At 35.0% G+C, this 26,956-nt stretch overlaps 1 pseudogene; it reads left to right on the forward strand.

Moving 5' to 3' along the window:
• Positions 1 to 23,967: 23,967 nt before the first annotated feature.
• Positions 23,968 to 24,713, forward strand: LOC123231582 (annotated as a pseudogene).
• The last annotated feature ends 2,243 nt before the right edge of the window (positions 24,714 to 26,956 follow it).

Here is a 26,956-nt window from a genome sequence, read left to right on the forward strand (position 1 = left end):
GCCAATTCAGGCTCCATTCAAAGCTTCTCCTTCCCTTCCCTCTATCTCTAGTTCTAGTCTATAAGCTATAATTATGTTGAATAAGGTCTCTCAGAAAGGCCAGGGTAAGGACGGGGAGATTTGGGGGTCCATTCACAGATAGAGTCCAGACTTCCCAATGGACAAGATGTTTTTAGCCTTGGTAGTGGGAATATGTCTGCTGACAGAGAAGAGGGTTTCTGGATTCAACTCCGATAGAGGAAAATCTACAGGTTCAGCTTCAGTTCATTCAGAGCAAGCTCATTGCTTCCTCTCTCTTCAAGCTCTCCAAACCTAAGACCTCTTCCTCAGGAATCCTTCCCAGAATTCCCCTGCTGTCCTCAATTATTGTTCTTATCTCACGCCCTCTCCTGCAACATTCCGTCCCCCCAAAATTCCTTTTCCTTACTCTTCATCCTTACAGGGGAATATCACCATGGTAAATTCACTTAAATTCCCTGGACTTGTTTCCTCATCCATAAAATGAAGGCACTAGACAAAATAACATCTGAGTTCTATTCCAGCTCTGTAGCCATTGTCTCTAATTCTTATATAGGAGTGTTCCAATAGCCTCTTAGGAGCAGAAGAAAAAAGATGCATTATCTTGGTTCACAGCTTCAGTTCCTTTGTTTTTTGGAATATATTTGCCTCTTAAATTTCTTATGATTTGGAATAATACTCTTTATTCAAACTGGTTCTCGTGATGGTCTCTCTCCAATATGACTGTGAAATGTGTAGTCTGTCATTGAAATTAAGAAATTTAAATACCAAATGTCTTAGTTTTAAAAACAGTATTTTTCTGCAATGGCAATATGTTGCTTTATAAAATCACAAAATTAGAGCTTGAAGCAATCTTAAAGGTCATCTAGTCCAACACTCTTAGATGGGGAAACTGAGGCTGAAAAAAGTTAAATAACTTACCTGATGTCAAAGATAATATAGGTTGTAGAACATGATTGTAAACTCAGATTGTCTGACTTCAAAAAAAGGTGCTTTTTCTACTATGTACCTAAGAGTCCAACAGCTGATAATCTTGTGGTCTGCATTCTAAAGTTTTGTGCAATTTCTTTATATTGTTTCCTTAATATATTTGGAATTTATTATATTCTTCAGGGAGGCCTATGGCCCTTGAGTATCACTGAATATTTTGTGTTTATTTTGTCATGTCTTGAATTCATGTTCTTTTAAAATTATTAAAATAATTTATTTCCAGGTATCTCGGTACCTCTCTCCCCTCCCTGTACCATAGAAGGCATCATCTAGTGAATAGATATGGACAGTGATGGGCAAACTTTTTAAAGAGGGGGCCAAAGGAAAGGAAATACTCATCTGTCAGTCTTTTTCTAAGGCAAATCTTTCAAAGTTTCATTGTAGTATTGTATCCTACTCATTGTATTTGTCCAATTAGGAATAATGTTGCACAGCCGGATAAAACATTTCAAGGGTCTGCATCTGGCCTACAGGCCATAGTTTGCCCATCACTGGATATGGATATATAAATTATATCATCTGTGTTTCCATTTTTCAATTCATTCTTTGGAGGTGAATATTCAAAAGTCATTCTTTAAATATTAAATCTGCAGCTATATATAACATTCCCTTGGTTTTATTTATTTCACTCTTTATTTTCTCACGTAGTTCTTCATGAGTTTTTAAATAATCTGCTCATTGTTTCTTACAGCACAGTAATATTCTAACACAATTATATACCACAATTTGTTTAGCCATTCCCCAAATAATGAACACCCCCTTGATTTCCACTTCTCTGGTGCTATAAAAATAGCTACAAATACTTTAGAATATATAGGTTATTTCCTTTTCCCCTGATCTTCTTGAGAAACAGACCTAACAATAGTACTATGCAGTTTTATAACTCTGGTGTAATTCCAAATTGCTCTCCCAAATGGTTGGACCAGTTCAAAGTTCTACCAAAAGTGTACTGGTGTTCCCATTTTCCCATGTCTCCTCCAATTTTTCTCATTTTGCACTTCTGTCATTTTAGCCAATCTCCTGATGGATATGATGTATCTCAGAATTGTTTAGAGCATTTTTAATATGATTTCTTCATCTGAAAACTGTGTTTATAACTTTTGCCCATTTATCAGTTGGAGGGATATGCTCTTACTCTTAAAAATTAACAAAGGTGTCTATATGTTTTAGGTATAAGACTTCAACCCAAGATACTATGAAAATTTTTTTACCAGTTTTCTGCTTTCCTTCTAATCTGGGCAACATTTGCTTTATCTGTATATGAACTTTTTCAATTTAATGTATTCTAATTTATCCATTTTATTTCTCACAATGTTCTCCTTTTCTTCTCCTGTTCATAAATCTGATAGTTAATCCCTGTTCTAATTTGCTTATACTTCTTTTTATGTCTAGATTATGTGTCCATTTTTATCTTAGTGAATGATATAAGATATTAGCCTATACCTAGTTTTTGCATAACTTCTTTCTAGTCATGCCGGCAATTTTTAACAAATAGTTATTTCTTATCCCAATGGCATGAATCCATATTTTTGCCAAATGCAATTTACTATAATCTTTTACAACTCTTTGTGGTATTTCTGTTCTGTTCCACTGATCTACCTTTTTATTTCTTAGCCAGCACTCATTTTGATAATTGCTGCTTTATAATATAGTTTAAAATCTAGTGCTGCTAGATCTCCTTTATTTATACCTTTTTCATTAATTCTTTTGATAGTCAATCTTTTGTTATTCAAAAGAATTTTGTATTTTTTTTTCTAGATCAATAAGATGTTTTTGGAAATTTGATTGGAATGGCATTGAATAAATAAATTAGTTTAATTAATAGTGTCATTTTAATTATATTTGGTTCTGCCCACCCATGGACAATTAATATTTTTCATTTAGGTCTAATTTTATTTGTATTTTTAAAAAAGAGTGTTTTATTATTATATTCATGTAGTTCCTGGTTTGTATTGGTGGGTATACTAATAGGTATTTTATTCTATCTAGGGTTATTTCCAATGGAGTGTCTCTTTTTATCTTTTCTTGCAGGACTTTATTAGTAATACATAAAAATGATATTGATTTATGTGGGTTTATTTTATATCTTGCCATTTTACTAAAATTTTTTTAAATTTCAGCTAACTTTTTAGTTGAATCTATAAGATTTTCTACACATAGTACCACATCATCTGTAAAGAGAGTTAGTTTATTTTACCTCTTTGCCCATTATGATTCCTTCATTTTTTTTCTTATCATTATTGCTAGCATTTCTGTTATTTTGTTAAATAATATTGGTGATAAAGGGCATCCTGTTTCACTCTTAATCTTAGTAGGAAGACTTCTAGCTGATCTTCTTTATAAATAATACTTGCTGACAGTTTTAAGTAGATGCTTTGTACCATTTTAACAAAAAATCCACTTATACCTATGCTTTCAAGTGGTTTTAATAGAAATGAATATTGTATTTTATCAAAAGTTTTTTCTTCATCTATTGATATCATATGATTTTTTTACTCTATGTAACATATTATATTATGAGTATTATATGATATATATTACATGCAAATACAAAGTAAAAATTAATTGGAGACTAATTAGCTTAATCTTCAAGAATGAGTGGGTTAAAGAACAAGTCATAAAAACAATAAATAATTTTATTAAAGGGAATGATAATGAGACAATATACCAAAATCTATGATATATAGCAAAAGCAATTAGAGGGAAATGTATAAAATAAAGAACAAAACAATGAATTAGGAATGCAATTTTTTAAAAAATAGAAAAAAGGAACAAATTAAAAATCTCCAACTAAACACTAACAGAGAAATCCTAAAAATTAAAGGCAAGATCAGCAAAATCAAATGTAAGAAAACCACTGATATATTAAATAAATCTAGGAGTTAGTTTTATGGAAATATCAATAAAATAGATAAACCATTGATTAATATGATTAAAGAAAGAAAAAGATCAAATTACTATTATTAAAGATGAAAAGGATGAATGTATCACCAATAAAATTAAAGCAATTATTAGGAATTATTTAGCTTAATTATATGCCAACAATTTAACAAGGTAGATGAAATGGAAGAATTCCTACAAATTAAGAATGAAACAATACCTACAAAAATACAAATTCCTTGACTACCAGAAGAGGAAAGAGAATAAGTTAAATTATTTTAGAAAAAGAAATTCATCAGACCATAAATGAATTTTTTAAAAAGCATCAAGACCAGATATGGTCACAAATGAATTCTACCAAACATTTGAAAATCAAATAATTCCAATATTAAATAAATTATTTGAAATAACAGGTAAAGAAGGAATTTTATTAAACTCTTTTTATGAAATGAATATGAGGCTGAAATCTAAACCAGGAAGAGTAAAAATGGAGAAAGAAAATTATAAACCAATTTCATTAATGTATATGGATGCAAAAATCCTAAATTAAATATTACATAGGAAACTACAATAATGCATCATAAAGATTATACTTTGTAACCAAACAGTATTTATGCCAGGAATGCAGGGATGGTTTAACATAAAGAAAACTATGAACTTAATTATATTAATAATATATATTTTTAAAGAACTTTTTTCTTCTTTTTTCTTAAATTGACCATTACTTCTGGGTTTTTGAATTCCAAATCTATAATTCTTTCCCAAAGCCTACTTAAATGCAGAGATTTTCTATTATGTCTTCTATGTATTTCATTCTCTTTTTTTTGTCTGTTTTAATTCACCAATATGTAAAATTTTTAACACAATTTCATTCTACTATCTTCTTTTTAAAAAATCTCATTCTGGAGTTTCATGATCTTTTGGGAATCTCCATGATTTTATTTTTCATTAGGGATTTTTGAGACTTTATTCTTCATATGAAATATGAATTCTGGCCTTCAAGTTTCTAGTCATTATTCTTTCTGTTTTTAAGAGTCTTTCTGCTGGTTTCAATAACATAATAATTTGTTTTTTGTTGGTTTGTTTTTCAGCTTTTCTCTTTTATTTCCTATCACACCTCAGATTTTCTCCATTAGACCTCTCTTTTCTCTGCTATTTAGATTCCTACAAAGTTGATAGGCTTTACTTGGACTCACTTGGGCTCTGTCCAGAGTAAATTTTAGGAGGAAAATATTAGATTCATTTAGGTGTTCAAGTCCTTTTAACTCAGACCCAAAGGATATTAAGCCTCTACACACACTAGCTATTATGTACTACTTATATCTTCAACATCCCTCTTTAGTTTTCTACCCCCTTCTTTCAGGTTGCTGGACAAAATCACTATTCCATGTTTACGGTTATGAGAATGCTTGAATTATTGCTATGGAGGAACAGACAGGGACCCCCAAAACACTAGTCTGTAAGACTATTAGCTACATCTGGACAGTATTAGTTGAGTGTTAGAGACACTAATTTAAGTTCTAAATAATCATCTGATGTTATTTAATAAAGTTTTCATCTTATATGGTTTGTCCTCTTACCTTGTGGATTTAGCTTTAGTTAAAATATATTTAGGGCTTAATTCTTTTCTGTGTGATTTTGGGTTGGAGAGATTTGCAAAAATAGCTCTTCAATTATCTTTCTGATAAATGCAATAAACAAACACTGTGTGCCAAACCCTGTGCTAAACACTGGAGATACAAATAAGAAAAAGAAAGATACTCCGTACCCACAAGGAGCTAATTGGGAAAGATAATACACAAAAGTGAGCTGAAAAGGTGTGGGGTAGAGAGAGAAAGACATGCTGATTTTTGGGGACATGATCTTCCATGCAGTTAAAATCAAGCAAAGCTACTGATTTTAAATATGGAGTTATCTGTAAAGTTCTGAAAATTCAGAGTCCTTTATATAAAGCAAGGCTTTGGCAGGAATTTACTACTCCAGCTGCCAGACCTTTGATCAGAGGAGAGAAGCATCTGAGGGTCCTGTTGAAGTGTGAATGAAACTGATGAAATCTCTGTTATGATGGTGAAGTCAAAAACAAGCAGTGTAACTGATGAGAAATGATCACATGACCTAAGACACTTTCCAAGCTCTTTTTAAAATAATAATGAATCTATATAAAGAAGGCTGTTGCTAAACTTATTTTCCACAATAAATGTATGTGTATTAAAACTTCAACTTTAACAACAGAAGAACGTATAAAGAGTAGATATTAAATCTCCTGTTCTCATGCATAAATGGGACAGAGTAGAATGCAAATTAGTAAATCAGTCTGAACATATAAATAAGAAAGAAATTGTCTGAACACATCATTAAGTATTGATATTCTAAGTTGAAAGATTTTTATGCTTCAGTTAAGACTGCAGTTGTTGTTTTGCTGTCATTTAGTTCCTTATTAATGATAAAAGATACAAAACCTTGAAAAGAAACTTTCAAAAATCATTAGACTAAGGAAAAAGTCATTTGAAAAAGATACAGTAGTTCCTTCTCTAGAACTCCATCTATCTACTGTGCTGTATGATTGGAATTACTTCTTTTTGTCTTCATGGGAATGGCTCAATCATTTTTTCAGATGAATCTCTTTAATTGAATATAAATGGATATGAAAAATTTTATGATGTGGCTTCCTGGTTTTCATTCTGAGGTGTTCTTTTCTACTTTGGCTTTTTGAATAGATACTTATTTTTCAGGAATTTAAGGAGATTTAATTTATGTGCATAAGAAAGTGAGAGGAAGAGAATGAGTATGAACAGGTGAGAATGTGAAAGACAAAGACCAATAAATAGATCCAGAGACAATGAGCTAAACACAATATGCATTGAAGTAACTCATGTTAAGTCTTACAGCTAAGAAATATTTGAATTATGACTTGAACTTAGTTCTTGTGGATTTAAACCTAAGATTCTTTTTATTATACCCTACTTAGAAATACTCAGGATGATTATTTCTTTTTATAATGATAATTTTAGAATTAGATATCTTGATAATTTAACCCTCATTGCTTTCATAATAATGTCATCTCTTTACAACATGGATTTCTTTTGTGTGCATTTCATGTAGATTTTCTTGTCTTCATTTTGTCTAATGCTGTTTCTCTTTTCTTACATAGCCCTTTAGGAATTGAAATGTTAAGAATCCAAAATGTATTGGTTTCACTGTCACTGATTAATTCAGTAAACAATTATTAAGTGCCACCAATACGCTAAGCTCTGGGGACATAAAAAAACAAGACAATTGAGGGAAGACAATTTACAAAAGGAAGCCAAAAAGTGATGGGAGGATTAGGAGGAAGAAGATATCCTACAAGAAAGTGTGCAAGAGAAGCTAGTCAGAGAAGTCCCAGAATAGCACAGCCAGGTGAGATATAAGGAGATGTCTTAGATGAGAGGTCTGAGTTCCATTTTATCTACTTCGAGTCATCTCTACTTTATCAATCATTAAAATGGGATAAAGTATTAGTTGAGTCTCACATCAAATTTTCTTTAGACTTGTTCTTATTTCTTTGCTATTTTATGATGATTTTGCTCATAATCTTCTATTATAGGGGGCAGCTGCGTAGTTTAGTGGATTGAGAGTCAGGCCTAGAGACAGGAGGTCCTAGGTTCAAATCTGACCTCAGACACTTCCCAGCTGTGTGACCGTGGGCAAGTCACTTGACCCCCATTGCCCACCCTTACCACTCTTCCACCTAGGAGCCAATACACAGAAGTTAAGGGTTTAAAAATGTAAAAAAAATAATAATCTTCTATTATAGTCTACAAGATTTTTTGAAAAAAAGTTGACTGATGCGCCTTTGTTTTTTGCACTATAGTAAATTCCTGATATACCATTCCCCAAAGAATCCACCCTCCATTATAATACCACCACCACTACCCTTCATATGAAAGTGTTAAGTGTTAGGCTGACTTAGTTTGGAGGACTGTAAATTTTTCATCGAATTTTTCTTCCTCTTTATTTTTGTAAATACAAGGTGGCACAGAGACTGAAGTTATCTTCATGAAGGTTCCTTTACTGAAGGAATGCTCTCCCACAAGTACTTCAAAGAGAGGAAATGTAATCCATTAAATGACATTTCTTGTTTTCTTTGAGTCAACAAAGAAACTGATTCTTTCAATTACTTTATTTACCTCTTGAAGACAAACTTGTAAATCATTCTTCCATTTAGCTGCAACTTCTTTTGTTTGCGGTTTATTTATAATGAAAATGTCATCCCTTACATGCTTCACAGTGTAGCCTGATCTTCCAAATTCATTCATTCACCCATCTGACAAACTATACAACATTTATTTATTGAGTTTCTACGTGCAAGGTACCACTGTACTGCTCAGACTGTCATTTTAGGATTTTCAACTTTTTTTAATCTTTCAAATCAATTTTCTACTGTCATCAGGTAAATTTCTCCTACCCTGCTACTAAATGTCTTACCTCCTACCTGCTCAGTTTCAGCATTTTTAGACGGCAAATCTGAACTCCCTTCTAAGACCAGCCTAGGACTCATTTTCTTCAAGATTCCTCACAAAGATGTATACATGTCTATCCATCCATCTATACGTGTGTACATACATGAAAGAATTACTTGTTTCAAAGTAAAATATTTAAATGTATTAACATGCAAAATCTCATAATATCTTTACATTTAAGACTATATAATATGCAATATATTTTCATTTTGCTGCTATCACTTGCTGTTTTTTTAAACCCTTACCGTTTGTCTCGGAATCAATACTGTGTATTGGTTCCAAGGAAGTTGAACGATATAGAGCTAGGCAATGGGGATTAAGTGACTTGCCCAGGGTCACACAGCTAGTAAGTGTCTGAGGCCAGATTTGAACCTAGGACCTCCCGTCTCTAGGTCTGGCTCTCAATCCACTGAGCCACCCAGCAGCCCCCTGCTGCTATCACTTGTATCACTTGTTTTGAACAATTTGGAACTGAACTCACAAGATTGTGATGCATTCTTTAATCCTTGATTATAAAACCATGCTTCTGTCACATTTAATGTAAAGCATACCTTTACCAAATAGTACATTTTTCCAAGTCTAGCCTTGATTATTGTCCAGAGGTTTTCAGAGAATTTTAAATCAGAAAAGTTTCCAGATCATTGAAGCACATTTATCTTCATCTCTTGGATAAATTTCTTAACTTTTCAAGACATCTGGCACAGTGCAAGGTCATGGTATAATAGTCTATCTTCATTTGGGAATGTCTGTAATTCTTTAAACAATTTTACTTCTTAGTATATCAACATATTTATCAGTATTCTTGATTGCCTCTAGGAAGACAAAACTTCCATGGTCTCCAGAGGTAAAATACACACGTCCAACACACATACACACACACACACACACACACACACACACACACACACACACCCCTGTCCCAAAAATATTTTGTGGGTATGTGTGTTTTACCATTTGCTCAGATGTCCCAAATTTATAGGCATTTTTGGATTTTTTTTGACAAGAGTCTAGGAATAGGCTAGAATGAAAAATCAAGTTTCATCAACAAAAATTACCTTTTTCCAATCTTTAGTACTGTGTTTTCTTGGTATTGTCATGGATAGCATATTTTCTTCTTACAATGGTTAGCAGCTTCTTTTTTAAACTGGCCTTTTCACTGTTCTTCCAACCTCAAGACATCTAAGCCCTACTGTAAAGGAATCATTAACAACCCCTCTAACTGCCTGGCTTCTATGAAGTTGTTTTGCTTATTATTTGAAAAATAATTAGGCCATCAGGCAGTTAAAAAAAAAGCAACTCCCAAATCTTCAGAAACTCCATTAAGAAAATAATAATCCCTATAATGCTTAAAAACATATAAAGGGATGGTGAGTTGATTTCTATAAAGTTTAGAAAACATCAGTCTGTCCCATAGCATCAAATACAATCCAACAAATCTCTTGTGAGGTTTGATCACATATACAGCATAATATGTCTTGGGCACAAATTCTATGAATTTTAGTTTTCAAATCTATGACCATCATTTTTGTTCATATTTTATTCAAAATATTTAATAAGTTGATCTTTAATTATGATCATGTTCTAGCTTATCTGTCTCATGCATAAATACTTCCTACTTTTCTGAGAGTAGTTTTAATGCACTATGTTAATATACTTCATTATGTGCATTGAGTGAGCAGAGGTTTAAAAGCTCTTGAATTTCATTTAAAATTAAAGTCTCCAGGTAATACATTAAGGCCTGAGGTTTTATTATTTTTATTACTTTTTTATTTCTTATCATGTTGTTTCTGAATCTATTTTTCCCTAATATATGTGCAAGGCTTTTAATTTTCCACAAGTAATGTTCAGTGCCAAGTACAGCATATTCATTATCCCTAATCACCCAAGGTTTCCTTAGATTGGCTAGCTGTTTGAATAATGTTCCTGGGACTTGGGGTTTTTCAATCACCCCACAGAGTTATGAAGGAAATGCTTTCTCATTTCTGATTCTTTTCAGAGCTATCTTCATTTACTTTCTGCTTTACTTATAAAGATTTTGCTATAATTTTTAAACTGAGACAATTTGCTCTTGTGGAACTACAGTAAAAACTGGTAGATGCTTTCAAAAGGTCCTACATGCACATGCAGTGTGTGTGTGTGTGTGATAAGAAAGTAATATATATATATATATACATATATATATATATATTTCCATCTACCACAAAAGTTCTTAGACATTATCAATATTATTGGCTCTCTTACTAGAGACAACACAACATAGTGAAATGTTAAACTTGAAAACAAAAACACCTGGATTGAAATCCAGCCTCTAACTTGCTGGCTTTTGAACCACACACACGCAAGTTGCCTTACTTCTATGAGTCTGTTACTAGTCTATAAGATAGAGATATTAATACTTTTTCTTTTCAATTTTTTTCTAGATTACAGTTGGTACAATTTTTAATTATAATTTCCTGACATTTTGAGATCCGTGTTCCCTCTCTTACCTCTTCTCCTTTCCCTCTTCCTCAAGACAACAAGTAATATGATATAGATTGTATCTATGCCATCATATGATATATTTTTCCATGTTCATCAGGTTGTGAAAGAAGACATATTTCACTTAAACTAGAGAAAAATTCATGGAGGATATAAAGTGAAGAATAGTATGCTTCAATCTCCATTCAGACTCCATCATTTCCTTCTATGGACTTATAGCTTTTTTCATCATAAATCACTTGGAGTTGTCTTAGATCCTTGCATTGATGATAATAAACATATTGATAGCTGATAATTGTATATTATTGCGGTTACTATAAAAGAATGTTCTCTGGGTTCTACTGACTTCACTTTGCAAGCCTTTCCAGTAGTTTGTGTGTGTGTGCGTGTGAGAGAGATTATCTTGTTTGTTATTTCTTATGGCACAACCATATTTCATTATAATCACACACCACACCTTGTTCTGCCATTCCCTTTTAAAACTTTTAATCTCTATCTTACAAGGTTGTTGTGAGCTTCAAATGAGATGATGTGTATAAAATGCTCTGTAAACTTTCAAGCATTCATTCAAATGTCAGTTTTTGTTGTTATAATTAAAAGGTAGGGTATATACAAACTGTTAGAATTCACTTTTACTTAGCCTGAGAACATTCAACTAAGTGTTCTACTCATTATGAGGATGTAATGCTCTGCCCCAAGGTGAGAGTATTTCTTATGGAAATGGATATTCAGGCAAAGGTTAAATGATTGCCTGAGAGGATGATGGGGAACAGAAATACTGTCTACAAGATGGTGACATTTCCTTAAATTTTTAGTTGACTATTTAGGGTTCTTTAACTCATCATTCTGCCTACAAAAATCAATTAATCACTAAATATTTTAAGCATTTATTTTTATTTTAATTGTTACATTAAAATAACCAAGAAACTCCCTCCTTCCTTCCCTTCCAACCATTAAAAAAGTCATCATTTGACAAGAAGGTATATATACATATATATATTAAAACTATTTCTTGCTTATTTCTATTTATCTTATTATAATCAGTTCTTCCTCTGGAGGTAGACATGTGCAATCAGTTCTTCAAATAATATTTCTGTTGCTCTATATAATGTTCTCTTGGTTATGTTCATTTCTCTCTTCATAATTTCATGTTAAGTCTTTCCATTTAAAAAAATTAACTTGTTCATCATTTCTTACAGAATATTAGTTTCCCATCACAATCATATGCCACAATTTGTTCAGCCATTCTCCAGTTGATGGGCATCCCTTCAATTTCTAGTTCTTTGTCACCACCAAGAGAGTCACTATAAATATTTTAGACCATATAGGTTCTTTTCCCTTTATTAAGTATTTAGTATGTGCCAGTCATTGTTCTAATTACCTGAGAAAAAAGAAAAAGCAAAGCCAGATCTTGCTGTCAAAGAGCATTCTAGTGAGGAAGATAAACATATACAGAAATCTGTATATACAAAATATTAGGGAGGTTTGAGGTAGGGAAAAGAGAGCCTAGGAGGGTCCTCCTGCAAGAGGTGACACTTGATCTGGGACTCAAAGGCAAGGGGGACAGTTAAGAAACAGTCAGAATATGAAGCATCTTGTTTGAGGAACTACAAATAAGCTAGTAAAACTGAACTCCAGAGTTTTTAGAAGGGCATAATGTCTTGAAGGGTTATAAAAACAGGGGAGTGGTCAGGTTGTGAAGGGCTTTAAATGCCAAAGAATATGTGTGTAAATGTGTATAATATACAGACATATTAATGACCATGCATTATATATACATACATATATATATATACGCACTTATAGGTATGTATGTATGTATGTATGTATCTCTCTCTCTCTCTCTCTCTCATCCCTTTGGAAGCTATGTGGAAGATGGCTACTGAAGGAGGGGAGAGACTTGAGGTGAGAAGTCCAATTAGCAACAAGAGGTAATGAGGGGCTGACTTAGAGTGGCTATGTGAGTGCAGGGAAGAGTACTGCAGGTACTAATTACAAGGTTTGGTGATTGATTAGATAGAATGATTGAGAGTGAAGTGATGATGACACTAAGGGTCACAGGAATGAAATTAGTGCCTTTGACAGTCATTGAGAAGTTTGGAAGGAGGGGCATGGGTGGAAGTGTGCATTCTGTTATTGACATGCTGTTTTTGAGATGAATACAAGCCACTGAGTTTGAAATGTCTAATAGGTTGATGATAAGGTGATACCTGGAGTGTAGAGCTGGATTAGTAGATCTGAGCATCATCTACATTGAATTGGTGATTGGAACCATGAAAGCTAACCAGAACAAGTGAGAATATCAAGAAATAAAAGAGAAGACCTACAACAGCTCCTTGGGGAATATCTACCATTAGTGGTTTTGCCATAGATGAAGATTCAGCAAAGGAGACTGAGAAGAAAGGGCTAGTTAGGTAAGAGAACTAACAAAGAGCTGAATCTTAGAAACTCAGAAAGGAGAGAAGATCCACTAGGAGAAGTTGGTCAAGAAGTGTTAAATGGTGCTGAGAGATCAAATCAAATGTGGATTTAGGGGGGAAAAGCAATTTGATTTTACATTTAGGAGATAACTGATCACGTTGGAGAGAGGAAATTAATTAGGTTCTTCTTTGCCTAAGTCTATTTCAGCTCTTCTCTCTGCCAACTTTTCTTACTGCTATAAGCCAGGATTTCTACAACAATAGCAACTATTAGTAGGAATCAAAGACATTCTTAGTTTCCTTCTAATATTGTCAAGAAGGCATTTATTAGTCCACTAAATATAATTATGATTCTAGGTTTAAATAGACATTGACATATTAAAATCTTTATTTCTGCTTATTGATAGTCTACTTCATTTAGAGTTTTCTTGATATTGAATCCACCCTGCATTTTCTCTTATAAATCCAACCTGTTTTTAGTATGTAATCTTCCAAATATGTCTCAGTGTTTAAATATTTTTTAAAACATTTTACTCAGTCTCACTACAGAGATAGTTCTATAATTTTCTTTCTCTGGTTTGACTTTGCCAGTCACTGCTGACTTTTGATCATCCTTTAGGGGTATATTGGACTGGATAAAAGTGCTTACTTCTGAATTCCTAATCACTTTTTTTGTGCTTCTGCAGATTTTTTTTGACACATTGGTGGGACAGCTGAGCTGTTCTAGATATTTTCACATCATCTTAGTCACGGTCTCTTCTCTGTGCATCTTGTCTCTTTTCACCACCCCATTCCCCATGCCATTCCCCTGTGTATTATTTGTGCCTTACTAAAGTGTCATTGATACATCCTCACTTGCTGCCAGTATGACTTTTCCTGGAGAGTAGCTAAAGAACTGGGTATGTTCATTCTAGCCCATTAAGGATCTTTTGGTAGTACCCCTTCTTTAGGTTTATGAGCTTGCACAGGAACTGCATTATTTTGTTCTGGAGTTTTATCTCCCAGTGGATGAGCACGATGTCATTAATCCATTGGGAGAAAGCAAGGGACTAGAAAGGAAGCCTATGAACCCTCCTGCACAGGAACCTCCCCCCATAGTTGAGTCATAATGGAAAACTGCCTCAGTTCCCACAACTATAAAATGGGCATAACAGCACCTACCTCTCATGGCTATTGGAAGATCAAATAAGATAATAATTATAAAGTACTTAGTACAGTGCCTGGCACATAAGTGATCACTATATAAATGCTTATTCTGTCCTCCTCCCTTCCATCCACCCTTAATAAGAGTAGAAAATAGAAAACAATGTTCAGAGATCTGATAAGAAGAATGAATGACATGCTCATCACTCTTTATTTAAATGGATGTAATATACAATTAAGATGAAATGGAAGGAAAATATTCTGATAAGAATATGTTGATTCAATTTGAGAAGTCAAATTATATGTCTTTGTAAATACCACACTTTCAATGTGATACAGTAATGAGAGAATCTCAGGAATTCTCATTAAAACCATGTTTTTCAATTAAATAGTTGCTAATAATGATTGGTAAAGAGAATCTTTTATCAAGTGAAATTTGGTTAAATTAAAAATGCTTCCTTTCTCAGAGGAATGGCTCTCATTTTAGAGGTCAGATATTTGATCTTTTCCACAGAAGTTTATGTAATCAAGGCTTAATTTTATTTTCCCAAATTAGTTTTAATTTCATGTATTAGAACCTATATCTCTTCATCTACATGCAAAGCTCTGTAATACAATGATTGTCTTTATATCGCTCACATTTTCTGTTGAGAGTAGACTAGATTATAAAACCCTCTGAGAGCTGGGATGATGTATTCTTAATTGTACCATGGCAGCAAGGTGGCATTGTGAGTAGTACATTGGAATTAGGAAGATTTGATTTCAAATCCTGCCTCAGAAAGTTAACTGGCTGTGGGACCTTCAGAAAGGCACATGATCTCTATTTACTTCAGTTTTCTCATCTGTAAAATGGAGATGATATCATTATTTCTCTTCCCAGGGCTAGTGTGAGGATAAAATCAAATGATATTTGTAAAAGCACTTGGCAAACCTTAAAGTGCAATAGAAATGTTATTATTATTATGATTATTTTCACACACCCATAATACCTGGCACAATGCTAATTCAACAAACATTCATCAAAAAAACTACACTGTGCTCCTAAATGGGGACATAAAGACCCAAATGAAAATGGAATTATTTCTGACATTAAAGTACTTATATTCTACTGAAGGAATATGAAATGAAAATAAAATACTGCACAAGGAAAATCTGAGTAGAGAAGAAACATAGTGGAGATCAGGGAAAGGCTTCCCAGAAGGGGACTTGGACTATATCTTACAATAAGACAAGGATTTTGTAAGAAAGAGATGAAGAAAATGCTTGTTCTAAGCACAGAGGATAATCTAGTTATATATAGAGGCAGAAGATGGAGGATCAACTTACGTGAATAATTAATTATAATTTGTCTAAAATGTAGTTTGTAAGATTGTGTAGCATAAAAGAACTCTGTAAAGACTAGTGGGCAACTAATTATGGAGAATCTTAAATACCTTAAATGTCAGGAGAAGCCAACCAAAGACATACAACTTAAGCATGTGTTATTGCTCCCAGGAGGCATAGGTGGAATTGAATATTAAATATAAAATAATCTTTTTGTTAAGGAACATGATTTTCATTATGTTTTCCATTATGTTTTGTTGGAGAGAAGAAACTTTTGGAATATGCAGAAATAGCTCTAAAAGGGACTCTAGGCAGTGCTAGGCAAAATGAAAGATTGTAATTGGTTCCTGTAAAATGGAGGAAGAGAAAGGAAATGATGTGGAAAAAGGACTATAAAAAGTCCTGAACTTCCTGTCCAAGGGACCTTCGCTCTTGGCTCTTGGACTGCTTCTTGAAGAACTTCTCCTGTATCTTCTCCTTTAGACTTCGGTGTTGGAGGACTTCATCTTAGGACTTGGCCTTCAGTCTTCTCCTTTGGAGTTCATCTTGGGTGGGTGAGTAGCTAGCCTTCCTTTCTTGGCTTCTGGAGAGATTGGTTCCAGAGATCCCTGCTGTGGCTTTGGAGGAGGCTGCGTTGGTGGAACTCTAGCTGAAGACACCACGGAATGTGGGGAAGCCCCTGTGAGGCTGAGCCTCACTTCATCAGAGAAGGACTAGTAGGCTTGTTAAAACTTGTCTCTTTAGCTACCTTTTCCATTTTCATTTTTTCTACCTCTTTGTAAATAAAGCTACTAAAAATCATTTTTGACTTAAGTCATAATATCTTTAAATCAGAGACCACAATATTACTTTAGAATTCTCATATTTAACATAAAAACCTAAATTTAATTTCTTACAAAGAATTATGAATGAATTTTTAAAAATTCTAATGACATTTTACTTTGATATTACAAACATTTACAGATTATCACCACTTAGTGAGAGATCTCTTATAACAAAGTAAAACAATTAAGTAAGGCTAACAATAAGTGACCTCATCTGAAAGTGCATGCAACTATCTCTCAGCTAGAGCAATGCTTCCCATCTTTCTATTTTTAAATGGCTTTTTATAATGAACAGAAATCTACTTTCTCTTCTACTTCTTAGCTCATTGAAAAAAGGAAAAAGAAAAAATTATTTTTAACAAATATGCATACTAAAAAAAATCCTTCATTGATGCTATACAAAAATATATCTCTCAGATTATTTTGATAAATGAAGAATTCTTTTGCAATTCAAACATGAGTAATATATTTTCTACTTTCTTATTAAATTCCTACCTTCTGTCTTAGTATCTATTCTAAGACATAAAAGTGGCAAGTGCTAGGCAATCAGGATTAAATGACTTGCCTTGTGGCCACAAGGCAGTGTTTGAGGGCAAGATTTAAACCTAGGTCCTCCCAACTCCAGATCTAGTGCTCCATACCCTGTGCTACCTAGATGTCCCCATTTTCTAGATGGTACTTTTCAATCTCAATTTTCATTAAGGTTGAAATCCATTGTAATGTGAGGATGGGAGAGGGCATATGTGAAATCTAGGTTGTTTGGAGGTTGAATATTGTTTTTATTTTTTAAAAGCTATCTACCAAATTTATTGCATGAGATCTCAATCCCAGGAGAAGCCATCTGGTTTGATGAAATAATTATAGTGGACCTTGGTTTGCCTCCTGGCTCTGGCACTTATAGTTCCACCTGACTCAGGGAAGTGATGAAATTCCCTGTACCCCAGTTTCCACTTCTGTGAGGAAAGGAAAGGCGGCCAGTAATGAGGTAAACATTGGATTGCCTTATATGTAGAGAGAAATGAAGTGTAAAAAAGATGAGAAAAGTAGAAAGATACCAAGTTACGAAGGGCTTTTTTGACAATATTAAGCTCAAGTTGAGTGGTGAAGTCCGTGCTTTGGTTCTGTGCCAAGAACCTTCAGTTCAAATCAACTTTAATTTCCTGAGAGAAATAAATAGTTAATAGAAAGGTAATGGGATTGAAGAGTACATAACTGAGGGAATAATTTGTTCCACCTTGTTTGCACTCTAAGATGTAATTTATTACACAGTATAATAAAAGCATCTGGTGAACTGGTTTATTGATGTTGTCTTCTTAAGCAGGATGGCTCTGGTCGCTCCATTTTATAAGCTATCTCTTGTATAATCTCAGATAATTGCAAAACTCAGACAAGGTAATATTTCTACAGAACCCCAAGAAATTACTATACCTTTTTAAAGAGTATTTTTAGAGAAACCTAATTCAGAACTAGGACCATTGCCTAAATATTTACTCTAATTCACCATCAATGAATGATTCTGATCAAGGTGCTAATGTTCAACAAGAATAACATTATTCAAAAGAGAAAAGAAAATCATTGTTTATCACAAGTGTATGTAAAGGCTGGATATGTTGCTCAAAGAGAAGCAAGGCTGTTTTATTCTGCTTAATTGCTTTTTTTAAAAAAGCAGTATGCAGTACACCTTGCCTCTTAAGCAACAAGGGAGTTCTAGAAAAAAATGGAAGCAAAAAATAGAAAATGTTCATCTCACAACTACAGCACCAGACATAATCATCCCTATAAGCCAAATCTTCACTCTGCAAATGCCTACAGTTGGCATCTGGCACCTGCCCTGTCACTACCATATTTAAAAACTTCCATCCATCTCCAAGAGAAAATGATGAACTGATGCTTTTTTCTTCTTGAATTTTATTTAAAGATAATAATGGCATTTTCCAATGGATCATTGTTTCTGATTAATTCCATAGTACTTTACAGTTGGGGAAATGGATTTAACATAAAAATACTATTCCCTTAAAATATCCTACTTTAAAGTTACATGTGTTTAAAACATATATACATGTAATACATTGTGAAAGATTACGGAAATTATACATCACACTCGAGGTTTCATGCAAGTCAGATTTGGTATAGAAAAAGCAGAGACTATATTCAAATTTTAAAAAGTGTCTAAAATGAAGAAAAACAATGTTTCTAATTTACTCTATCTCATGTCTATAGATACAAGGTGTGAGATTTGTCTGGATTGAATATTCCATTCTGCTGCTCCCACTCCTCTTTTGCTTCATCTCACATTATCCTTATATACCTTGCATATTTTTGACATGATGGTTCAATTTAGGTTCTGAATTTGCTTCTATGGATCTATATAGATATTTCTTCACTGATGAAAATTACAGCCATTTCATCCCTTTTTATCCCCTACAGTTCTTATTCCAAATCTCTCAGCCCATGTGCTGCAAAATGAAAAGAGCCTCACATGCATTGCATGTATTCTCCATTGAATTTCCTATCTACCTACCATCCATCCCTCTTGCTACATTTACACAGAATATCTCTTTTGATCCTAATATGTTTCTTCCCTGATGAAGTCTTTAGTATTACTTCTCATACATGTCATCACTGCCAATCTGTCATAGACAACTTAAATCTCCCATACATTTTTCTTTTGGCTTAAAAATCTACTTAATGTGTTGAAATACTAGGTGAATTTTGCTTTATGTATGTCAATTATGTCTATTGCTTTTATTGTCATTTACAGCCATTCACCATGAGCCTCAAGATAGTAAGGACTGGCTCATAATGTGCCTCTTATTTGCTGTGTTCAAATAAGTGCTTGTATTTTTTTAGTGGTGCTTGCAATGATGGAATGCTGATGTCATTGCTCATATCTTTTAAGATAGAATGGGATTGTTTCCCTTAAAAATAAACAAAATATATTTGCGATCCAATTTCTGATCAAGGTCATTCTTCCTCAAAGAGATAAGGAGCAAACTGGATTGAGTCCTGGTCTTTTATCACTGGAGGCATCATAATAGGTAAATCAAAGGCTTTTTATGTAAGTAAGCTTCATTCATTTCATAATGGTACTGAAGCAACACTCTACTAAGACTTGTGGAAAGCATAAATGTTGAACCAGGAGCTGTGTAGTCAAGAAGAAGTTAAAGAAATAGAATCATAAAATATTATAAGTGAAAGGGACCTAAATATCACCTGACTTAGTGCTCTACAAATCTATATATACATCATGTCTTGGCATTTTGATATCTACTTAATTCCAATAAAATGAATATTTCTCAGTATAATAAAACAAATAAATTGTTTATATGTGTATATACATATATATATACCCATAATAATATATAGAAAACATACCTATTTTCTATAGATAAATAATCTACTCCAATATTTCTCTAGAGTTAAAAATGCTTGGCACATATGTGAATCGTTATTTTTCAAATGCATAAGAATGGTACTATGATTAACAAAATACAAATTGACATAGAAATGTTACTGAGTTCGTAGCACCTTTTATAATTGGATAACTTCTCTGCATTCAGAGACTCAAGCATGGAACAGTTAAAATTCTTGACACAAAAATGGTGGCCTTCATACTCAAAATGGTTCCTCATTTTACAGATGAATAAACAGGTAGAAATTAAATGAGATCTTCTTATTTCTAATTTCATTACTCTTTTTAATAAAAAAATAAAATTGAATAAATTGAGAGTTTAAAATAACCATAGAGATTATGTATTATAATCCCCTTATTTTATGGTTGAAGAAATTGAGGTCCAGATAGGAAGCTTATAGTCAAATAGGCTTGTTTACTACCTTTTCATTTTCCATAACCCTTAAGATGACTAAAGGATATCCTAGATAACTACCCACTTTAGAATAAATTAATTCAATAAAGGCAAAAAGTGTAAGCACAAATAATTCCTTGCCTATGTACTTTATGGAAGATATTTATTGGGAGGATAGGAATGAGTGTACAAATGTAAAATAAATAATCAAAGTTTTGTTCAAGTTCAAAATGTTATGCTATAAGGTTAGGATAAAGAAAACAACAGACCTTTTGAGAAAATTAGAAGAAAAGTTGTTATTCCCCATTTTCTACAGGGGGTAGGTTGTTAGCTTTTGGTAGAATATGAATAGGTAAGGATGATGACCAATCAAAGGCATAAAGCTCTAAAGAAATAGCACAAAAATCATTTATCACCTCAGTCTGTGGTACTAAATTTAATTTATTTGTGTATCAAGTCATTGCCTTTTTGTGTATTACACAGAAGGATCAATTATCACCTTCCCTCAGTCTTAAGACAATATTAGCACCCTAGAAGAAAATGAAGTTACTGTCAACTTTTTCTTTTTAGTAGCTACCTGTAACTAAACATACTACCAAAGTTTGTTTTTTTTTCTATTTTTTAAGCTGTACAAAAACTAAATTTAAAAATATTCTTCAGTCATCTTTTCATGAAATGTAACAAGTAAATATTGGTCATGTAGTCAAGAGTTTCAGGAGCAGCAAAAGCATAGTCATTTTTACACAATATGTTGCTTTTCACTGACTAATAGGATGAACCTAACTTATTTGAGTAGCTAATAGACTCAGAAACAAAATTCAGTCCTTTTCATATGTATTAGAAATTATAGACTATGTGGAAAGACATAGTCCCCAAAGGCTGGCCACTTGGTGTTACAATCTTTGGCCATAGAAATCCACGAAACAGAAAAAAAAATAGCCCTTGGCCCTGCAAGGCTCCATTTTGCTTTTTACAACTGTGACCAAAAAGAGGCACAGGTGCTAGGATCATAATTTTCTAACTATTTATTCACATTAAATTACCTATTACCCTAAACATAACATGCTTGTATTTGAACCTGAATGAATTGTATTTGAACCTTCACATACCCTAAATGAAATCAAAAGATAGACTGTAAAAAATAGTTACAAAAAGTTGCAACTACATAAAAAATGGCTCAGGGGTCCTCTTTAAGAGCCAAAAAATTGCTGTGAGAGTTGGTTTTATTGTGCAGGCAAAGGCAACAAGAACATCAAACTATAGGCATTGACCCCAAAGCCCCAGCATGGCTCCATGTTCTCTGAACTGCCACTATTAATACTGACAAATAGTGGGAATGGGACAGGCGTAGTCTGTGGAGGGAGGGGTATATATCATGCCCCCAACCCTAAGGAAAAGTAGCAGGATCCAGATTCACTCATAAATCACTTAGGGTAGAAATTGAGGCTAGTGTACAATCAAATGCCCAGTGTGGGAGAAGTCACTTAAGTCTGGCCCCCAAGGAAACCTCTAACAGAGAATAGAGTCAGAGAGTAACAGGGGAAAACAAGGGGTGGGGAGCCTGAAATTACCAAAGGTCTTGAACATAAACCAATAAATCAGCAGGGAAAACATAAACGGTGGAAAGAAATATGGCCTCCAGATCTAGTAAACAAGTTGAGGTATCTATGAATAAGTACTTAAAACAAAGGGAAATGATCCTTCTTAATGAGACACAAAAGACTTTGTAGAATTGAAGGAAATGATGGAACCACATCTCTTTCTGACTAATTTTTTAAAAGGGAATTTAGGAGAGCAGAATTTATTCCTATAAAGCAAAAATAATATCAAGAATAGAAAAATCAAGACTCCACAATAGCAACTCTTACTAAGAAACAAAAGAGAGAGCAGTAGATTGGTATTGTGAGGTTTGGTCTGGTAGCCTTTAATAGTCTTGAGACTGACATGACATGACAATATAGAAAAATACTGGCTGACCCATAGGCCTAGCTTTAGATCAGGATTCAATCTTTTGGTAGTGGTACCTCTGCTGGGGGAGCATGGTGCTGTGATTCCAGTTGCTGAAAGCCATAGGGGAACCAATGTCCTCTTCAGAAGAGACTCCCTTTTTCATTAATATATAAACTAAATATCATGACAAGAACTCAACCTATTGGTAGCTGGAGCGCCATGATGCTGTGAGCCCAGTCATAGAAAGTAGGGATCAGTAGGGGATCTCTATATCTTCCCAGCAGAGACTCTCTCATGCCAGAGGCCTGTCACAACAGCAGTGTTCTATAGGTTATCAATTGTGAAAGACTTAGTAACCGATCAATACAGTGATCCACCACAATTCCAAAGGACTTATGATGAAAAATGCAATCTACTTCCAGACAGAGAATTAATGGACTCAGAGGAAAGATTGAAGCATTTTTTTCCCTTTCTTTTTTCTTGTTCTCTCCATTCCTACCAACCACATAACACAGCTAAGATGGCAATCTTTTATATGGTTTCATTTATAAAATGGCTATTGCATTTCATGCTTTCTGAATAGGTGAGGGAGTGATAGAGTGAATTTAGAATTGAAAATAAAATTTAATAAAGAAATATAAAGAAAGAGGGAGGGGGTAAAGTCAGGAAGTCAGGTGTAGGTAATAGTGAAGAGGTAGGTAGGTCTGGAGATACAGAAAGAACCTTTTGGCACCCTGCTATGGCTGAATCAAAAAAATATTTTTTGATGAGACTACATTACAAAATAGGAGAGTGAATGAAAAAAGGAGAAGAGAAACAAGTGGGAAGAAGGAAGTATGTGAGGTACATGGATTAAATAGAGGATTGACAATGAAGGAAAGGTGATTCTGGTGTTCTCTGGAAAAGAATAACCTGCATGGAAATGGGGAGGGATTACAAAGGGAAAGAGAAAGGAGAGAGAGTTGCTATTAATAATATGGAGGGTTCCACAGATTAAGACTCCAATAGAGGGGCAACTGGGTAGCTCAGTGGAGTGAGAGTCAAGCCTAGAGACAGGAGGTCCTAGGTTCAAACCTGGCCTCAGCCACTTCCCAGCTGTGTGACCCTGGGCAAGTCACTTGACGCCCATTGCCCACCCTTACCAATCTTCCACCTATGAGACAATACACCGAAGTACAAGGGTTTAAAAAAAAAAAAAGACTCCAATAGGGAAAGAGAAATTTTCTGAGAAGTGAGCCAAGATATTTTGATAGTTGTAATATGGAGAATTTGGAAATTAGAAATACCATTAGTCCTATTTTGGGAGGAAGAGAATTGTATATCCACAAGGCAACTGACATCTGGAAGAGTAGGAGGGCATGGACTCAAGGAGATTTTTGAGGCAAATGAAAAAAAAATAAGGCAACTACAGATCAGTGATGGGGTGCCTAATCAGGGATACATTGGGAAGAAGGAAGATCCTACCACAAGACACTGTTTTTGCCTCCTCTTTTCCGGCCCCCTAAAGTTGCAGAGCTTTAAATTCCATGCCCAGAGATGGGCATGCAGCTCTCTAGTGCAGCGGGCTCTTGGCTGTGCTCCCATGTGAGCACTTTCCCTCAGAGTACCCTGCTCTGCCTGCCTACTAGTAGGGATGGGGTTGTATGGATATTCCCTGCTGCCAATCCTCTTTCTTCTCTCATAGGTCCATGATGCCTCCTCCTACGCTTATGCCTACTGAATTTTTGAGGATCTGCGGGGTACCTGGGTCTTTGAGGTATCCGAGGGGCTGAAGCAAGAGTTCAACAGTATTGACTGCTCTGAGCTGAGGCCACCAAAAAACAAAGTAGTAGTGCACCTGCAAAAGTTAAATGTGGCACATGATGACTTTGGCAATTCTGGCTCCTTCACCATCATTACATTCGAGGTTTAGAGGTTGTGATAAATGACTACAAATGGTTTGCCTTCTTCAAGCATGACATCGACCCTGGCTATCTGATAAGTTATTATCATGAGACATTTCCTGGATGGATACATGATGTTCTGGGCAAGAACTGGGCATGCTTTACTGCAAAAAAGGCTGGAAGCTCTGCTGCACATGTACGAATGAGTGTGCTACCCTCTGGGCACTACGAGGAAAGGTATTTCTAGGAACCTTACAGGAACAAACATGAATTTGTGAAAGCCATCAACCATGCCCAGAATTCCTGGACTGCTACTGTCTATGAAGAACATGAAAAATACAATATGGATCAAATGGTTAAGAGAAGTGGTGGCCATTCATACCCCAGGCCAAATCCTGCACCATTGACCCATGGAATACTTGGAAAAGCTCTAACTTTGCCATGTTTTTGGGACTGGAGAAATGTTAATGGTGTCAACTATATTAGTCCTGTTTGAGATCAAGACTCAGCAATGTTCATGTCCTTGTGCAACTCACAGCTTCCTGATTCCTCAGTTACCTCACTGATAAAATGAAAGGGTTGGACTGAATATCTTGTGAGGTCCCTTCCAATTCTGCCACTCCAATGGAATCTTTAAGTGTGGATTTGGGGTAAATCAAGGATAACTAAGCACTCATCTTTGAATTAGACTGGAAGCCGACCCCATGGAACTCAGAGAATTACGTTTGGGAGGGGCCACTGAAGGAGGGAGTTTGGTGAAAATTCTTTAGATTCTAAACTGCCAACGACCAACTGTCAAAAAACTCCTGAGAGGACTTTCAGGCTCTCAAGTGGGCTTGGGGGTGGATGGTTGTGGGTGGCTAGGAGGATCTGGAGAGGAATTTAGTTCTTCCGAACCCAAAATTCAGGGGCAAGTTGGAAATTTCAACAGCAAAACCTTTCAACTGTCTTCATTGCCAATGAAGGAAAAAAAAAAAAGATTTGTGCTCCATAATTGGCATTAGTGCCCGGACTCCAGAGGGAGAAGGCACTTGGGGATCCCTCTTATACCCCTTCCTTGCAGTTATTCCCCTGTTTGTTAGATAGTGTTAAGGATAAGATATTGTGAGGGGAGGGAAAGTGAGCTTCTAAGTCAAAGCTACAGAAGAAACCAGAACTGCTCTCTTGTTGTGGAGTTCGTAATTGATAGAGAAGTTATCCCTGTACCCTCCTTCATCAAAAATCCTCAATCATCCCTGACCCTGTTATCCTGAATTCCCTCATCCTTATAAGAAATCTTTATTAGTTCATTAGTGGTAGTTTGGGGCTGTTACTTTGTGGGGAGGAAGACTGAGCTTGTGACTGCGAGGAAGACGAATACCAAACACTATATTGAAGGGCAAAGCCACTAGAACTTGAGAGTGGGGAAGCTTGTCTCCATAGTGCTGGATATGAGGGTGGGATCCCATCTATTAGGGTCACAACTGAACCCCAAGACTCCCCTTCAACATCCCCACTATAGCTTTGCCAATTTGGAAACCTCTTTGAGTTTATTCCCTCATAGGTCTTCCCTGGGGTGTGGGTGAGTGATAGCTGATCTGGCCCATTGAAAGCTAACAAGGGGGGAGTCTAGATAACCCCCCATTTACCATCAATGCTCACCCATATACATCTGTCACTTGTAAGAACTGATTTTGTTCTTGGAGTGAAATATAATGGAAAAGAGGAATCTTTTAGATAAGCTCTACAAGGTAGGGACAGAAACTATCAAGATATTATAGCCCAGAATGGATACCCAGATCCTATGAAAACTGTTGAGAAAGAGACTAGATAATTTCAGAGGTCATGAACCAGAAAATGAAAGTCTAGAGTAAACAAAAAGAAAAAAAGATAATGAATAGAATTAGAGAAACCCTCTCTGAAATTGGAGCAAAAAAAAAATGAAATAAAAAAAAACAACCAATGAGCAAGAGTAATTTAAGGGGAGGAAAGAAAGGAGAAATTGTAATATAGGATGAGTAACTTTGCCATGTTGGCCTGGTGCAACCTGTCAGTTGCCCTGGTTGGAATGTTGACGGTGGCATGAGCCAAAGGGCAAACCACTAACTGCCAATGGGGCCAAGAGTATATAAAGCCCTGGAGACCCAGGGCTGGGTTCTTTCTTCCCTGACTTCTCCCCTGATTACTCACTTATCCCACACCACCTGGGGCCCTAGGTGGTGGGAGTGAGAACATGGGTAGCTTAGGCCTAGGATGGAGTAGGGTTTAAACCAATCCTGCAGAACAATTTACCAATACTATTAGCACAACTACCAAATCCTTTAGTCATTGATCAACTTTATTATCCAGAAACCACCTCACTCTGACCCAGGGCTGCCTGCCTGGGTCAGATAAACTTTTCATCCTTAGATCTCAGTACTTTCTAACCCTCTTTCCACTGCCTTGTCCCCTTCACTCTGTTGTCAACAAACCCCTTAGCCTTAACCAGAGAATTCCGTGGTTATTTGCCTACCATCTAAGGCCAAGTGGAACAGGCAACCGGAAGGGTTCTGAACACTTTCATCTGGAACAAACTCCATTGCTGAAGGGCAGGAAGTTCAACATCCACTTCTGGTCAGCCTACCATTCACCAACAGGAAGCTGCTTCCTCAGCAGGGAAGGGGAGGTAACCTGACATCTTAAAGGTGCAATAAGGAAAACTTAGATATTATATAGATATACATTTTAAGGTGTGGTCACCAGGAATCAATAATTCAGATT

Source organism: Gracilinanus agilis, chromosome 1 (genome assembly GCF_016433145.1).
Source record: "Gracilinanus agilis isolate LMUSP501 chromosome 1, AgileGrace, whole genome shotgun sequence".
Lineage (NCBI taxonomy): Eukaryota > Metazoa > Chordata > Mammalia > Didelphimorphia > Didelphidae > Gracilinanus > Gracilinanus agilis.